General features: G+C 46.7%; 2 long non-coding RNA genes across 2 annotated transcripts in view; one reads left to right on the top strand and one right to left on the bottom strand.

The window, feature by feature from the left end:
* Positions 1-18,577, bottom strand: part of LOC144411363 (uncharacterized) — a 244,779-nt gene that overhangs the window by 175,188 nt on the left and 51,014 nt on the right. The gene's annotated exons all lie outside the window — the stretch shown is intronic.
* Positions 5,496-10,201, top strand: LOC144411361 (uncharacterized). Its single transcript, XR_013468511.1, has 3 exons — positions 5,496-5,602; positions 9,815-9,903; positions 10,064-10,201. It is a non-coding gene; the product is annotated as an uncharacterized LOC144411361 (long non-coding RNA).

The following is an 18,577-nucleotide window of genomic DNA, read 5'->3' as shown; positions in this document are numbered from 1 at the left end:
ACGGGCCTTCCTACCAGGAGAACGTGTCCTGGTGATGATCCCCAGCTCAGACTGCAAGTTTCTGGCTAAATGGCAGGGACCCTATGAGGTGGTGGCACGGGTTAACGAAGCAAACTATCAGGTACGTCAGCCTGGCCGGCGCAGGCCCCTGCAACTCTACCATGTTAACCTTCTTAAAAAATGGCAGTCTTCTAGAACCGCAGGCGCAACCCACCCCGGCCCTTACTGCTCGGATCCCATTGCCGGAGGTGCCCATGGGAGACCAACTCAGTCAGTCAGCTGCAAGGCATACGTGAGGTGGTATGGCAGCATCTGGACGTCTTCTCCGACCTGCCAGGCCGGACCACCATGGCCACCCATGACATAAAGACAGAGCCAGGAGTAAAGGTACGGGTGAAGCTGTATCATATTCCCGAAGCGAGGGGAGAGGCCAATCGGAGGGAGGTGCATAGAATGCTCCAGCTGGGGGTCATTGAAGAGTCCCATAGTGCCTGGTCCAGCCCAGTGATACTGGTGTCCAAGCCGGATGGTTCTTACCGCTTCTGTAATGACTTCCGCAGACTCAATGACGTCTCCCAGTTTGATGCCTATCCCATGCCCAGGGTGGATGAACTGATTGACCGGCTGGGGACGGCCCGTTTCATCTCCACCTTGGACCTCACCAAAGGCTACTGGCAGGTGCCGCTGACTACTCGGGCCAGGGAGAAGACTGCTTTCGCCACACCAGAAGGCCTATACCACTACACCGTGTTGCCTTTGGCGTCCATGGAGCCACGGCTACATTCCAGCGGTTAATGGGCAAGGTTCTCCGGCCCCACCAATGGTATGCAGCTGCCTACATCGACATCGTGATCCACAGTGATGACTGGGAGACTCATGTGAGCCGGCTGCGGGCGGTACTGGAGGCCCTCCGGGGAGCAGGACTCACAGCCAACCCAAGTGCCGTCTGGGCCTAGAAGAGGCGCTCGCCATAAAATGGGCACTGGACAAGCTTTGCTACTACCTCCTGGGTCGGAGCTTCACCCTGGTGACAGACCACGCCCCCCTAAAATGGATGGCGCAGGTGAAGGACCCCAACGCCAGGGTCACCCGCTGGTTCCTCGCCCTCCAGGACTACAAATTCACAGTGGAGCACCGGCCGGGGAGGGAACACGCTAACGCGGATGCACTGTCCAGGCGGGATGCTTATGTGTGTGTGTGGTCCGGCAGGTACTGGCTTCCTGCTGGGGTGGGGGAGTTGCGGCAACCCACGGGCGCAGCACTCTGGACAGCGCATCAAGAGAGCAGCACCAAGGGCAGGGGGACCCACGAGCAACACTAAAAAAAGGGGGAAATGGGGGTTGTTCACTTTACAAATTAACAGTTCGTATACATAACACAATTGATTTATGTTCCTCCTCTAAACATATGCAAATCGTGTAGAATTCTTGTAATCTTCAGGGATGTTTAATTTTTAAGTTTCAGTCATGTTATAAAGGAAGTTATGTTTCGTCTGCAAACTCCGCCCATTAGGAGCAGGTTTTTGAGGGAAAACTCATTGCGCCATTTTTTCAATCCAGTCAGGAATTAATCCGTCTGGACCATAAAAGTCTGGATCGCTCTTCACACGGTAAAGTTAATAACTGTCATTTATTATTTAAAGACAGACTTAGTCGCACAATTTTGACTAAGCTGAGGTTTTTATCTGCCAGTATTATATCGAGCAGGAATTAGTCAATGTCAGTCAAAGTTAGCTAACGTTACCACTCGCTATATGGATAGTCAATGGTAATGCTAATGTTGCTACTCACTAGCGTTTGCTAACGTTATCCTAAAGATAGTCCTGTTCGAGGCATTATTTTCGTCGAGCAGAGGTTTTTAAAGGACTAGCAAAAACTAGCAATGCTAAGGTTAGCTAATGTTTCTACTCATTATGCTAGTGAGGGCAACTTGTTCATGTTTTCTAAATCAAGCTGAGAAAAAAGTAATGTTAAACTGCTCGGTTATACCAGCATGGGAGTTTTTCACGCGTCATTGACTTAGGCCCTGTCCACACGAACACGTTTTTGAAAACTCCGGCCAGGGTGAGCATTTTCAGAAACGCCAGTTGCAGTGTTGTTGTGTGGACAGTATAACCGGGTTTTTTGCCTTGCGACATCAGAGTGTGCGCCATTATCCGCTGTGTTTGACGTCAGAATGTGCGCCGCTAACTGCTTTGTTGACTATTCTGTGCAATGGTGGATGTAGCCAAAATCGTGCTTATAATAACTGTGCTGCTAACAGGGCTTCTAACATGTATACCGATACATGAACAGTTGTATTACTATTTAGGAACGAAGGCGTCAGAATGCAATTCTACGCAGGGCACTGCTAATGAAAACACTCGTCCCGCGACAGACCCCCGCCACAGTCGCCGGTTTTGGACGAGACCCGGTCGGACCTCTAGTTGGTGGGAAAACTTTGAATAAAGTTGTTGTTGTTAGTTTTGCGGAACCGGTAATAACTTTTTGCTAGGCTAGCGAGTGGTTCTTCTGGACAGTTTTGACCGGGATACGTCACCGATGCAAGTTTTTCAGTCTAGTAGCAGCTAATCTGGCAATAACCTTGTATTTAACTGACCAGTTTATGGATCAATAAATGTGCCATTTTTTTTTAAGATGTTGTCTTACTTTTATTTTCTTCTGGGAGTACACCAGAATGCTTAATTTACATGTTAAAATAGCAGAACTAAGTTCTGCATCAGACCCACTATCTTTGTGAGTATTTTTGAGCGTCACAATCTCAGTTGATCATTCTGTGGTTACCAAAATTACGACCGCAGTTTGCTCATCTAAACCAGTTCATAGAGCTATTGAAAAAGGCGGATCTCTTAGCACTTCATATAAACGTTAACAATATTACAAGAACAAATTTTCTGTTGTCGAACCAGTTACTTACATTCTTGATTATTAAAAGAAACACACCTTTCAGTATGTCCCATTGTTAAAGTCCTTGCTGCAAATATTAAATTGCAAAGTCATTCTTGATAAGATCATTAAAAATCATAGAGGACATCAGGACATTGAACTTGACCCCTCTTATGAATTCAAGTCTCCTGATGATGGTTGGCATTTTAAGGAAAACCGCTTTTTGAATGGTGAGGATTTACGAATATCACTGAGTCTGTATGTGGACGATTTTGAGACCTGCAATCCCTTAGGTACCTCTTGGAAAACACACAAGCTTTGTGGTGTTTATTGGACACTAGGTAACTTGCCACCTGGCTCACTCGTCTATTTATCTTGCAATACTTTGCAAAAGTGTTGACGTAAAAATTTATGGTTATGACAAAGTGTTGGAGCCTCTATTGCAGGATCTTAAAACTCTAGAAGACCATGGAGTGTATGTCCCATTATTCGGTTGCTCTCTTAAAGGTACAGTTCAGAGTGTTGCGCACAGTATTGCAGGCTTCTCTGAAAGTTTTTCAGGTGAGTTCTTCTGCCGGTTTTGCACAAGAAAAAGTTTTGATATTAGAACTGACTGTGTTGCATTTGGTGCTTTCAGCCTTAGAACCAAAGAGGTGCATACAGACCATGTAAAAGCAGCATTTGAGAGTCATTCCCTTTGCTTTGGAGTTAAACGAGTGTTTTAACCAAAAATCTGTCACTTTCATGTTTCCGGTTATCCTCCTGATGTTGCGCACAATGTTTGAGGGTATTGTGCCAGTCGAGCTGGCTTGCTGTTTGGCTTTAATGATCTCAAAGAAGGTATTTACCTTAGATTACCTGAATAAAGCAATTTTGTCTTTCCCTTTATAAATGGTCAGACAAAACAAACCACACGTTTTGCCAAAGTTTCTTGAGTCGGAAAACTATTGGGGGCAATGCCCATGAAAATTGGAGTTTGCTGAGGTTTCTCCCGTTTTTGATTGGACCTCTAGTGCCAGAAAATGAGCCAGCATGGCTAGTATTGATGGACTTAAAAGATATTGTTAAGTTAGTTGTTGCTCCTGTGCATACTGATGAATCCATCTCATATCTTGAAAGCAAAATAGTTGAGCACAGACAGCGGTACCAAGAGTTGTTCCCTGGTGTCAGAGTTCGACCTAAGCATCACTATCTTGAGCACTACCCTCACATGATCAGGTGTTTTGGACCTCTAGTCGCACTCTGGACAATGCGATTTAAGTCCAAACATAGTTTCTTTAAGCAGATTGTGAAGCACACAAGTTGCTTTAAGAATATACCTCTGACTTTGGCTTCCAAACATAAGCTGATTGCTTTCCACATAAACTCACCATCTTATGGTAAATCTAGCCTTGATGTACTGAATGTGTCCACAGTTCCAGTTGATGTACTGAAAGAGGAACTGGCTCATGCTATTAGGTCAAAATACCCTAACACATCTGAAGTACATCTGGCTAAGAACCCTAGCCTACAGCAAGGGTATGATAGTTGCCTATGGATCAGCAAGTGGATTACTAGAGTTTGCTGAAATTGTTCAGATGTGTGTTGTAAATGAGGAGTTGTTCCTCATTGTCAAAGTGCTGTGTGGGTTGTGCATTGAACACTACAGAGCCTTTGAACTAAGCTTGTCACCATCAAGACAAACAAAGCTTGTGGCACTGTGAACCTTTGAACACCTATCCATTGGCTGATTATGTGGTTCGATCAAATCGAATGGTGACTTTAAAAAGGCATGTCCTCGTAAAAGGTTGGTTAACCATCAGGATAGTAATTATAAGTTAAAGGCTTATTAAAACAGTATATAGCAAACTTGTAATATTTCTTCTTTCTCAACAGACTAGAGCACAGAATGATGAATCCTTTGACCATTCTCAAAGTAATCCTGGGTGACAACAGCTGCCAAAGGTTGACTTTCCAAAACTGACTTCCTGGATCTGTTAATGAACTTGTTAGTGAGGTACAAAGACAATGTGGCCTTAACTCAAACTTTAGACTACAATTCATGGATGCACTATTTGGAAATGAGTTTATGAATCTCACTTCAATGGATGAAGTACAGAATAAGGGTACCATCAGAGTAATTCCCATGAAAGAAATCTCACCTTCCACTTCAGTTCCTGCTCCGCACCAGCACGTTCTTGAAGAACCCTCGTCCCTGTCTAGTGGGAATGTTGATACTGACACTCTCCACCAGAGTCTGAGTCGTCAAGGTCATCTTGGCCCAGTGTCTTCCATGTTCCTCAGTTTAGCTATGATGCCGAACTCAAACTTGAGCAGGGCAATGCAGCGTACAGAGAAAAGGGTACATTACTTAATCCAGATCCAAAACTGAAGTCAAACATTTTAGAGGGACTGATGCAAGAAATAGTCCGCTACAGAGTTTGTCACTGATAAACAGTTTAACATGCTTGGAGAGGCTCTCATCTCAAAGCATCCCTGTCTGACTGAGAAAGGCTCCCTCACTGGATATTCTGGATGGAAAGCTAGCTTGAAGAATAAACTTGCAATCTACCGCACTCACTTGAGGAAGCTGGGGTGTCGTGAGGTGATGGTAAACTCTCAAGCACAAACCAGAGGGCAAATCAAGTGCTGCTTTTGGCATCAAAAAACCAAGAAGATCTGAAGTGAACTACTGCCCCCCCTATCCTACCGGAGAAACTGATGCGAGCCTTGAGAGTGTAAGTGTCACGGTGTGGTTCACTTCATGTTATATTTTGTAGTTTTCTGCCACTCGTGTCCCCGGGTAACTTCACTTCCTGCCTTGTCCCGTCATCCCCTGTGATCGTCTAATACAGGGGTCGGGAACCTTTTTGACTAAGAGAGCCATGAAAGCAAAAAATGTGGAAATTTATTTCAGTGAGAGCCATATAAAATATTTTAAAAGTGAATTCAACTAAATATCAGTATAATAAGCCTCTGAATTTATTCTTTTAAATAATGTTGCTATAACACTCACCATTAATGCGACTTCTGGTGCTGCATGGATTTGCTGATGTCTTTGTAGTCGGGTTGGTACTTGGTGAGGTTAAGCTTCATGCAAGCGTTGAGGCTTTCATCCGTTAAACGTGATCGTAGGTTGGACTTGATGTTTTTAAGATGTGAGAATGACTGCTCACATGCATACGTAGATCCAAACATGGTCAATACAGCAATACTCACACGCTGCAGTGTGTGGTATGTGACAGGAAGCGCGTTCCAAGTGTTCGAATTTTGGCGAATGAATATTGCGGCATCGCCGCAACAAAACAGTGTGAGGTGCCAACATGCCAAGCTGAGTCGGTAGGGTTCTTTTTAGTGAAAACAGTCTAAGAAAGACCTAAAAACTTTCAACTGCGTTGGGAAACTTTTTCTTCGGTGCTGCTGGGGTTTGTAATTAACCTTCATGACAACGCGTGATCCAAAGCTCATGTGCATAATAATCATGCAGCGTCAGGCTCAACTCGGGTCGGAACAGACATATGCGGCCCGAGCCTCATTCTACATGGCAGTGGTTTTGAGATTATTTTTCCTATAGGTCCTAACCCTTCGTCGAAGGGTTAGCTTTGAGCTAATGACCGAGCAGACGCAGTCTCAGACTGATTCAAAAGGGGGCGTTTACCTGTTTTACCCAGCAACAGCAAACGTAGGCCAGTATCATACAATTAAAATAATGGACAATTGCTCCTGCAGCCCTGAACAGGACATCCGCAGTGAAAAATCGATGGATGGATTAAAACAAGTGAATATTTTGTTTTATCTGCGAGCCATATGCAATCATCAAAAGAGCGACAGGCTCCCGACTCCTGGTCTAATAGTTTCCACCTGTGTCCAATCACCTGCACCTCCCTTGTGTATTTAAGCCGTGTGTCTCTTGTGTCACTTGTCGCGTCTTTGTCTTTCGCCACGCATGTTCTTGTCTCCTGTTGTGGATGTCCGTAGGTTCATGCCTGTGTGTTTTTGCCCCTTGGCCTTTTGGATTTTAGATCTAGTAACTATTAGTCTTTTGGGCGACTGTGGGTGAGTGGGGAGCACGGTCGTCCTCCAATCAGAGGGTTGTGGGTTCGATCCCAGGCCCGGCTAACCCGCATGTCGTTGTGTCCTTGGGCAAGACACTTAACCCACTATTGCTCCTGTAGCTGCGACTACAGTGTGTGAATGGTAGTTACTGATGGCAGGTGTCACTGTGTATGGTTCTCCTGTCATCACTGTATGAATGGGTGTGAATGGGTGAATGATGTCATGTAGTGTTAAAGCGCTTTGAGTGGTCAGAAGACTAGAAAAGCGCTATACAAGTACAGACCATTTACCATTTTGTTTCGGAGAAGTCTGCATCTGAGTCCTGCCTTCCACCCGCACCCCTGACAGAATGACGCGACCAAGAAAGGACTCAGCAGAGTTTTTTCCCCTGGACGAGTTCAGGTGAACCCGTCTGGCAATGGGCGGTCCAAGGAGTCTCCAGAGGGCTGCTCGTAATGGGGGAAAGGTCCTCCCGGGGGTTCCAGCTGGGTACCTGTACTACTCCGTCTCCCCATCTGGAGCCCTCAGTAGGCATCTGGGTCACCATCCGCCGCCCACCACATGGCCTCCTCCTCTGGGGACCATTTCGTGGTCGTCCGGCAGCGATTCTTCCTGGGAGCGGGTGATGGACCTTGCGGTCCGGCTTCAGGCTACCTACGGTCCCCACGCTCGGCCGCAGTGCACAGTGTCCAGCGCTGGGCCGCGACGACGTTCCGACCCTGCTCGGTCGCAGCGCAGAATGTCCAGCGCTGGGCCGCAGCAACATCCCGACCCTGCTGGGTCGCAGCGCACAATGTCCAGCGCTGGGCCGCAGCAACATCCCGACCCTGCTGGGTCGCAGCGCACAACGTCCAGCGCTGGGCCGCAGCAGATCCCCGTCCTGGCCTCCCGACCCAAGCCCATGACCCCCGAGCCGACGCTCCGCCCCAAGCCCATGACCCCCGAGCCGACGCTCCGCCCCAAGCCCATGACCCCCGAGCCGACGCTCCGCCCCAAGCCCATGACCCCCGAGCCGACGCTCCGATCCATGCCCCCGAGCCAGCGCCACGATCCATGCCCCCGACCCGACCGGTACCGGCCCCACGTTCCATGCCCCCGACCCGACCAGTACCGGCCCCACGTTCCATGCCCCCGACTCGGCCAGTCCCCGCTCCGAGACTCTTAGCCCAGATCCCGACTCGGCCAGTCCCCGCTCCGAGACTCTCAGCCCCGACCCCGACTCGGCCAGTCCCCGCTCCGAGACTCATGACCCCGACGCCCAGTCCCCGCTCCGAGACTCAGGCTCCTTCCCTCCCATCTTATGGTCCTCTCCCACCCTCCCGTTGGTGATTTGAGGGCCGTCTGGGATTCGGCCCTTGAGGGGGGGGCTACGGGGCGGGTTATGGAGGGGGCTGAGCCGCCGACTGCGGAGGTGTTCCGTGTCCCCGAGCTGCCGCCGACGACCGCGGAGGTGTTCCGTGTCCCCGAGCTGCCGCCGACGACCGCGGAGGTGTTCCGTGTCCCCGAGCTGCCGCCGACGACCGCGGAGGTGTTCCGTGTCCCCGAGCTGCCGCCGACGACCGCGGAGGTTTCCCGTGTCCCCGAGCTGCCGCCGACGACCGCGGAGGTTTCCCGTGTCCCCGAGCTGCCGCCGACGACCGCGGAGGTTTCCCGTGTCCCCGAGCTGTCGCCGACGACCGCGGAGGTTTCCCGTGTCCCCGAGCTGTCGCCGACGACCGCGGAGGTTTCCCGTGTCCCCGAGCTGCCGCCGACGACCGCGGAGGTTTCCCGTCTCCCCGAGCCGACGGCGACTACCGCGGAGGTTTCCCGTCTCCCCGAGCCGACGGCGACGACCGCGGAGGTTTCCCGTCTCCCCGAGCCGACGGCGACGACCGCGGAGGTTTCCCGTCTCCCCGAGCCGACGGCGACGACCGCGGAGGTTTCCCGTCTCCCCGAGCCGACGGCGACGACCGCGGAGGTTTCCCGTCTCCCCGAGCCGACGGCGACGACCGCGGAGGTTTCCCGTCTCCCCGAGCCGACGGCGACGACCGCGGAGGTTTCCCGTCTCCCCGAGCCGACGGCGACGACCGCGGAGGTTTCCCGTCTCCCCGAGCCGACGGCGACGACCGCGGAGGTTTCCCGTCTCCCCGAGCCGACGGCGACGACCCCGGAGGTTTCCCGTGTCTCCGAGCCGACGGCGACGACCCCGGAGGTTTCCCGTGTCTCCGAGCCGCCTCCGCCGACCCCGGAGGTTTCCCGTGTCTCCGAGCCGCCTCCGCCGACCCCGGAGGTTTCCCGTGTCTCCGAGCCGCCTCCGCCGACCCCGGAGGTTTCCCGTGTCTCAGAGCCTGCCATTCCAGAGACGTTCCATGCCCTGCAGTCGCCCCTCCGGAGCCGGCCAAATGACCATCCACCGGGCCGCCGGAGGCTCCCCGGCAGTGTGCCTGTCCGCCAGGCCGACCCCCAGAGTCTCCCCGGTCGCCTGGCCGCCCGCCAGAGTTTCCCGGGTGGTCCGACCAAGGTCTCGGGTTTCCCTCCCTCCCATCCCTTGTCCGCTCTAGTATGAGCCGTCTGGAATTCGGCCCTTGAGGGGGGGGGGGTACTGTCACGGTGTGGTCCACTTCATGTTATATTTTGTAGTTTTCTGCCACTCGTGTCCCCGGGTAACTTCACTTCCTGCCTTGTCCCGTCATCCCCTGTGATCGTCTAATAGTTTCCACCGGTGTCCAATCACCTGCACCTCCCTTGTGTATTTAAGCCGTGTGTCTCTTGTGTCACTTGTCGCATCATTGTCTTTCGCCACGCATGTTCTTGTCTCCTGTTGTGGATGTCCGTAGGTTCATGCCTGTGTGTTTTTGCCCCTTGGCCTTTTGGATTTTGGATCTAGTAACTATTATCCTTTTGTTTCGGAGAAGTCTGCATCTGAGTCCTGCCTTCCACCCGCACCCCTGACAGTAAGAGTGGAACTTCTTTCAGATGTTAAGAAAAGGAACACCCGGGCGAGGTATGTGATTTATGAAATTTGAATATGAAGTTTTCATAAAAAAAAATTTTGACTATGTTGATCATGCAGTGAAAGCTTTTATACAAACAATGTTTGGGTAATGTATTCCTTTCCAAAGTATTGTTACAGTATTTTTATGTCTGATCATTCTCGTTTTCAGATAAATGCAGCATTCAAGCGCATTACCACCATGCCCCTGCAATCCAGATTTCTCACAGCTAGATGTGCTGTCTGACATACTTGTGAAACTATTCGAAAAAAGGACAGATAGGCAAGCGGCTACAGAGCATTATGGCAGATATGAGTCAAGTAAGAATGCATTTTTTGTGTGGAGGGGAGGGGGACGGCTATTGATTTGTACACATCTGATAGAGCTAAACACTAACCCCATGACTTGTTCTGCTTATTTCCCTTTACTTAGGATGATGATGATGGGCGTACTCAAGGGTCTGTGTGTACCTCGATGAGGATCCAGAAAATCTAGTGAATACATAGTGAGTATAGTATATTAGTTTTGAGATTTATGTTAAATACTTCAAGAAGTTCTAAAACATCTAGTTATTGAAGAAACAACAGCTAGCCTATTTAGATATCCGTATGGTAGTGTTTTTGAATTTTAAAGAAAGTGGTCTAAAATTAGTTCATGTTTGGTAGTAGCCTAAAATATGTTGAAGACTGAAATTAAAAAATAATTAATGTTTTTTGTGAATATCCATTTTTACATTTATAAGACCAGTAGAGTGAAATGTCTTAAAATATGAGCTATCAGAAATGAAACACAAAATGTATTTATCACTGTTATGTTGCTTTGTGTTGTGGGAATTTTCATGATGGGTAACCATTGAGAAAACAATAGATTAACTAATGACAGAATTGTTAGTCACTAACCTTGGTATTCCATTAAATTCTAGTATAATTCAAAAATATTCACTGACAGTCCTTGTAGTTACATAAAATACTATGACCTTTCATAAAAAATATTATCAAGTATTGCTTTGGTACTGGCTACATTTCTCACTTAAGAGCTGACGTTCCTGAATCCTAATGTAGATCTGCTTTAATGTAGACTAAGTATAATAAAAAAATAGGACTTACTGCAGACCTGGTGCCCTTGCTGCTGAGGTAAATGAAGGCCCAGGCCATTATTTGAGGAAACTTATCAGTTAACGCAAACTCATTAAATAGTATGATGTTTTAAGGGCATTATAGATTTAAGGTTTTAAGTGTTTTTATTTTCTCTCATGACTGTTTTTGTGAATATGCACTCTGTAGGCAGAAGATGTAGACCTGAACCAAGGAGCCATTGAGACCACGCTGGGAATATGTGTTGTGAAACAGATGCCACTGATGGACCAGAGAACATTGGGATTGTCCTGGAGGGCCAGGTGGTACTGCATGGTCTGGATAACGTTGCCTTAGCTGCTGCCATGTTGTTTGGCCTAATGTATGCCTTTGTCAGATGTGTTGAATAGACCTCCAACAGTTTACCCTATTTTCAAATTTGGAGGCTATTTTTGGATTTTGGACATTCTTAACTGACATATAGTAGTGGTGGGAAAGCAAGCAATTACTCTTAATTAATTACTTTTGTAGTGGCTATTTGTCCATAAACTTAAACAAAAACAAATAATAACAAACTTCTCAAATGGCCACTCGAGGCTACGTCATGGTTAGGCTTTACGCAGGTTCAGAGGTACCAAAGCAAAGTAATGTCCATAACAAGATTGAGTTTGAGGCGGTTTATTCACACACATAAGCAAGCTCACAGACATTTCTGCTGCCTCTCTCACGCTGGTAAAAAACCATATGCCCTCGTGCCTGAAGTACCTCCCACCTTGACCTACTTATGCAAATGAACATAACACCATGTGACCAATAAACGACAATACGAGTAAAGCATAAATACAAAATACACCAAATTAACTTTAACAGGAAAAGAAAAAGAAATAAGTAAGGCTATAAATTAACTTAAACCCAAAATAAACAAAAATAAAAATATAGCTCCAACAACCCAGCCCCTAATTGTAACGGTACTTTACCCACAATTAACCTTAGCTTTAACACAAAGGAGCTATTTTCTAATTGTAGCTTAAGCATTAAACTGGAATCTTCACATCTTCGGATTCTCCATATCTGAAAGAAACAAACAGATGGAAGACAGAGATAGGAGAAAGAATGAGTTGTATAGTCAATTATTAGCCTCCAAGAGAAGACAGAGCTTGGTTATTGGTCTGTCCAGGACGCTGATCTTCGTTTGGACCTTCACAGAGCGAACCAGTCCTCGGGAGTCAGCTATGGCGCTTAGCACTCTGCCCATCATCCATGAGCCTCTTGGAGCTGTGGCATCAGCGATTACGACAATATCTCCTGGAATAAAGTTTCTCTTTTGCTTCGTCCATTTTTGCCTTTCTTGCATTACAAGCAAATACTCCGCTGTCCATCTTTTCCAGAAAAGCTCCGCAACGTACTGCACTTGCCTCCATCTCCTCTTAATGTACAGATCAGATTTCTCAAACAGACCTAATGGCAGAATGGGCTTGCCTTTTAACAGGAGAATGTGATTTGGAGTAAGCGCTTCTAAATCATTGGGATCTTCTGAAGCCTTAGTTATTGGCCGGTCATTGAGTATCGCCTCCACCTCGCAAAACAGCGTTTGCAGGCCTTCCTCGTCCAGCAGTTGATGTCCAATAACAGAGGTAAGTACACTGCGCACAGAGCGAATCAGACGCTCCCAAACGCCACCTTGGTGAGATGCAGCTGGGGTGTTAAAACTCCACGTCATTCCTTCCTGCACAAAAGTCCTTTCAATTTTAGAGTGATTTAAAGCGGCCAATGCCTGCCTCAGTTCCTTCTTCGCACCAACAAAATTTGTGCCATTATCTGACCTTATACTTGTCACAGGTCCCCTTCTGCAGATAAATCTTCGCACAGCATTAATGCAGGAGTCTGTGTCGAGGGAGTGTGCCACCTCAAGGTGTATTGCGCGGCTACTCATACAGGTAAATATCACTCCATATCGCTTCAGCACAGTTCTCCCTCTCCTCACCTCCAATGGTCCAAAATAGTCCACTCCCGAATTTGTAAAGGGTGCGTTATCAGGCACAACTCGTTCCTCCGGTAAGTCGGACATCTTCTGTTCTCCAAGCTTTCCTCTGTACCTTCTGCACACTGTACATTGTGAGACAATCTTCCTGGCCGCAGAGTTGGCATTTATGATCCAATACTTCTGTCTCAATCTGTGCAGCATGTAATTGCGTCCAGCATGTCCAAGTTGGCAATGGATGTAACGCAATATGAGCTGGGAAACATGCAAATCCTTTGACAGAATCACAGGATGCTTTACCTCCCACGGCAGAACAGACTTAAACAGACGTCCACCAACTCTGAGGATGCCATCTTCGATGAAGGGGTCGAGGCGATACAGAGGACTGTCTTTAAAAACAGTCTTTGGGTCATGTTTTAGTGAGGAAATTTCAGTACTGAATCTTTGGTTTTGCGCAAACTGAATTATTGCCTTTTCGGCTTCCTCCAACCGCTCTGGTGTCAAGTTGGATTTTCCAAGTGCGGCTTTGAATTTTTTAATCTCCTTTTCCACATTCTCATTCTGGTTGACCACATATTCTTTTCTCTTTCGGCTCAAAAGTAAAAGTCTTTCTCTAAGCTCCAACAGCCAGGCCACTGATGTTTTAAGCTTTCTCCAGGATGAAAAATAGTGAATGAGCTGACTGAGGGGATCGTCACTGTGTATTGTAACAGCATTCACCTTAAGTTCCCTTTTCACCTCTGCATCATCCGATGGAATGGAAGAGGCGTCCAAGTCGAGTTTCGGCCATCTGGTGGGGGGCAAGTGCAAAAAGTCCGGTCCTTTTAGCCATTTTCCTTTTCCAAACTCCTGAGCTCTTAGTCCTCGAGAAGCTTCATCTGCAGGATTGTCTTTGGTGTTTACATACCTCCACTGATCTTTGTCTGTGGATTCTCTTATGGTGCTGACACGATTGGCAACATATGTGTGAAAGCGCTTTGTTTCATTAAAGATGTACTTGAGAACAGTAGTGCTATCGGTCCAAAAGAATGACCTTTGCAATGGCAACTGTAGCTCTTTCAACAGCATTGTGTTCACTCGAACAGCAAGCACAGCTGCAGCAAGCTCAAGGCGTGGAATGGTTAGTTGCTTTAGAGGAGCGACACGAGCTTTGCCTGTGATAAATGAAACATGCACATTGTCAGTGCTCTCCAATCTCAAGTATGAAACAGTGCCATATCCTATTTGACTAGCATCTGAAAAATGATGCAGTTCTGCTTTCAATTGTGTTCCAAAGTTTTTGGGTTTAATGCACCGTTCCACTTTAAATCCACTCATATGTTGAAGTTCAGAGAGCCACTCAGACCAATGTTCAGAGACATCACAGGGAACTGGCTCATCCCATTTGAAGTTCATTCTGCACAGCTCCTGTAACAGTAACTTGGCAGGGATTATGAAAGGAGACAAAAAACCCAGCGGGTCGTAAAGAGAGCTCACCACAGAAAGGATGCCCCTCCTAGTGTGTGGACGTTCCTGCACTGCAGTCCTGAAGCTGAACGTATCTCCTTGAACACACCATTGCATCCCCAGAGCTCTTTCCACAGGGAGTTGGTCCCTGTCCAAATCCATGTTCTCCAAACCCACTGCTCTGATGTTGCTAGGAATAAGTGCAAACACATTTGAGTTATTTGTGACCCACTTTTGGAGATGGAAGCCACCTTTTTTACAGAGAGATGTTAATCCATGTATGAGCTTCACTGCATCTTCCTCTGTCACAGTGGACTTAAGACAGTCGTCCACGTAGAAATTTGTCTTGACTGTACGAAGGACATCGGGTGAATATTGCAGTGCATTATCCTCAGCAGTTCTCCTCAGTGCATAGTTTGAGCAGCTTGGAGAGGATACAGCTCCAAACAAATGCACGCACATCCTGTATTTCTCTGGCTCCGCTGTAGTGTCTCCATTGGGCCACCATAGAAAGCGCAAGAAGTTAACGTGCTTATATGGCACCCGGACCTGATGGAACATGGCGTTGATATCAGCCATAACAGCGATGGGCTCTTCTCTAAACCGAAGAAGGACACCAATTAGCGTGTTAGTGAAGTCTGGGCCCTGCAAGAGCTGACTGTTCAATGATGTACCTTTGTAGGTACAGCCGCAATCAAACACAACACGCAACTTTCCTTTGGTTGGATGATGTACACCATGGTGGGGAATGTACCACACCTTTCCTTGTTCCAGAGTGGGCTCATTTGTGGGAACCTTTTCCGCATATCCTTGCTCTAACATGTTAAGGAAATCAACGTATTGAGCCTTGAATGAACTATTTCTATTAAATCTCCTCTTCAGGCTTTGGAGTCTTTGTAGTGCAATGCAGCGATTATTTGGCAAAACAGGATCGTCAATTCTGAAAGGTAAGTCAATGTAATAATGTTCATTGTTAAGCACTGTCGTACTCTCCACAATTTTCATGAATTTAATGTCTTCTCTTGACATCTCAAGTTGTTCATCACTTGTTCTTTCAGTAAAGTCATGATTATACTGTTGCATCAACATACTTTCCAAGTGTTCCACAGATATGTGATTAGCAGTTACAACAATGCATCCTGATTTGACACCAGTACCTTCAGAGTTTCCAGCACGAAGAGGCCCGTTTATGACCCAGCCAACTCTGGTCCTCACTGCATACGGTCCACCACATTGACTATTTATCAGTTCCCATGGCTCCAAAACTTTAGGCGAGTCGGTTCCAATGAGCAAGTCTACATCTGCATCTACTTCATGTAGCCTAATGCTGCTCAAATACGCCCATTTGGCAACATCATCCTGACATGGCACATTGATTTTAGATACAGGCATTTTTGTTTGTGTCAGAACAGATGGTAGCTCAATAAAGTCATCGGTGTCAAATCCAGACACCTCCAGACCAGTTACTATAGTAGTGCTAATGGTTTTAGTCTGCCCCATTGTCCTCAACACTACATTACAGTTTTTTCCTGATACTCCCAGCCTTTCAGCCATACTTGTAGTACAGAAAGTCCCAGAGCTCCCAGGATCCAGGAAAGCATAAGTATGCACAACTTTATTACTTTTCCGACTTTTCACCTGCACAGCCACAATGGAAAAAACTGCAATATCCTCTTCACCAGCCCCAATATGACCACACGTCTGCTGCTTCCCGGATACAGTGCTCACAGTTTCTTTGGAGGTTATCCTTGTAGTATCCTCCTTCTCCACATGCAGGACAGATGGATGTTTCCTGTGACACACTTCACAATCCAACCGACCCCTACAGTCTTTGCTCGTGTGTCCATGTTTCAAGCACCCAAAACAAACGCCCTTCTCCTTTAGAAACTGAATCTTGTCCTGTTGTGTCTTTCTTCTAAACTGAAAGCATTTTTCCAGAGTGTGATTGGTAAGATAGCAGAACATACATTTGAGCTGGTTACTGTGAGCTGTCAAGTTTTCCATTTCTTTATGTCCATCCTTTGGTGCATTAATGCTGGTGGCAAATGTACCACTTTTCCTTTTCTGCTTAACTTGCATGGATAGCTTTGTATAGCTGGCTGGAGAAACATCATTAATATTTCCAAACAGAGGATCTGAAACAATTTTGACTTGTTTTTCAATGAAATTCACAAAATCAACATACACTGCTCTGCTTCCAGTTTGCTCCAGTATGTCACATGCCACATTTCTCCACTTTTCCCTCAGCTTGTATGGGAGTTTCATTAGGATTGTCCTGAGGTTAGCTGGCATGTCCAACTCCTTCATGTACTTTATATGATGTACTATGTTGGAGCAACCTCGAAGGAACAAAGCGAATGACTGCAGAGCGTTAACATCCTCAGGTTTTATTGAGGGCCAGTTGTTGATTTTGTCCATGTAAGCAGAAGAGATTTTATGTTCACTGCCAAAATGTTCAATCAAAAGCGCTTTTGCTCTTTGATAACCTGGTTCAGAGGGCATATGCTGACAACTTCTTACAATGTCTCTTGGTTGCCCCCTAGTGTACTGTTCTAGGAAGTACAGACAATCACTGAAATTTTGAGTTTTATCCTCAATGCAATTTTCAAAGGCTCTGAGAAAAGATTTGAAATACAGGGGATCACCATCAAATACAGGTATATTTCTCATAGGCAGAGCAGAGGCTGTGTTTTGTTGGACCAACAGCGCAGTTATTTCATTTTGACGCTGCATGATATTCAAAATGTCCGGAGAATTGGTGGGTTGATTATCGTCACAAACATCTTGCGAACCAAGTGATTGTGTACCTTGCCTTTGAAACACAGAAATGACATTAGGTATGGGTATTTGTTTTACAACATGTTTGGGTTGAACACCAACAGGGACAGAATTTAACACGCGACTGGAGGTAGGTTCAGAGCTTTTATTGGTGGGCACATAGCGTTCAGCATTCGGATTTAGTTCATATGTCCCTTGAATTTCTGACCTTTTCAAGTAAGAATTCATGCCATCTGATGTTTGAGATGCACATCTTGACACTTTAGAGCCACACTTTGAGCTTACTTGCAGAACCTCCAATTTTGCATTTGTCACCTTTAATTCTGCCTCCAGAGCAAGTTGTTCCTTTTCTCTCCTTAAATGTTCCTGTTTCTTCCGTAATTCCTCTTGTTCAAGTCTTATTTGTTCCTCCTGCGCCTCCAAAGTGTGCTTTTGTTTTAGAGCAGCCATGCGCTCCTGTAATGCTGCTCTCTCTGCTTGCGCTAATATTTTTGCAGATGCACTGGATGAAATCCTTGACAATTTAGAGCCAGCCTTTGAACGCGCTGCAGAACCTTTATTGGATACACGGTCCTCAGGCCCAATATCAGTTTGATTATCAGGTGGTTTAATTGGAAGTTCATATGAATGGCCTGCATTTGATAACCAGCCTTTGACGTCATCAATAAAGCTTGAAAAACACTTCTCCTTTTGTTCAAAATATTTATCTTGTTTCTCCTTCTCATCCTGAGGTATGTCCAGTGACACAAATGATATATGATGTTGTTTTGCCTCATCAACACATATTATTATTTGATCCAAAAGAGACTTGACTGCATCAATATTGTCTGCAGAATGCATCAACTTATCCATCTGATTCATGTACGATTTGGCTCGTTTGCATTGCATCGATCTCTTTTCCTGACACGTTTGTATAAAAAACATCATTCCTTTAGCAGTAAAACTTGTGCGTCTTCTTGTAGGAAGCGCCGTGTCGCTTTTGGCTTTAGATGCAACGTCAGACATTTTACCCTTTGTTGATGCCGGTCATGTACACCCACAGTTGTTTGCAAAGATTGAATACAGCACATACCTTGTGGAACTTTATTTGTTGCGGTGGTTGCCTTTGTACACGGAGTTGAATGCACGCAGTAGCTGTTGTTGCGCGCGGCCGTGCGCGTTACCTGTGAAGGCTTTGGGCCTTTGCGAACTCAAATTGCAGCAAATAATATCCTCCACTCCGTAGTGCAGCTCCAGCGCTCCAGTAGCTTCACCGTTATCCAGTACGGTGTCCAGGGAAACTTTACACTGTCGGATGGGTCGTATTATTCGATGTTTGCACTGTATCCAGCCCACACCTCCGTCACTCCTAGGCCCTTTCCTTTGTCTCCCGCATCCAGGTGAGTAATCCACTTTCGAAACGGTAAT

Source organism: Gasterosteus aculeatus, chromosome 8 (assembly GCF_964276395.1).
Source record: "Gasterosteus aculeatus chromosome 8, fGasAcu3.hap1.1, whole genome shotgun sequence".
Classification (NCBI taxonomy): Eukaryota; Metazoa; Chordata; class Actinopteri; order Perciformes; family Gasterosteidae; genus Gasterosteus; species Gasterosteus aculeatus.
The sequence above is the reverse complement of the archived record's forward strand: the minus strand, read 5'-3'. Positions and strand labels throughout refer to the sequence as shown.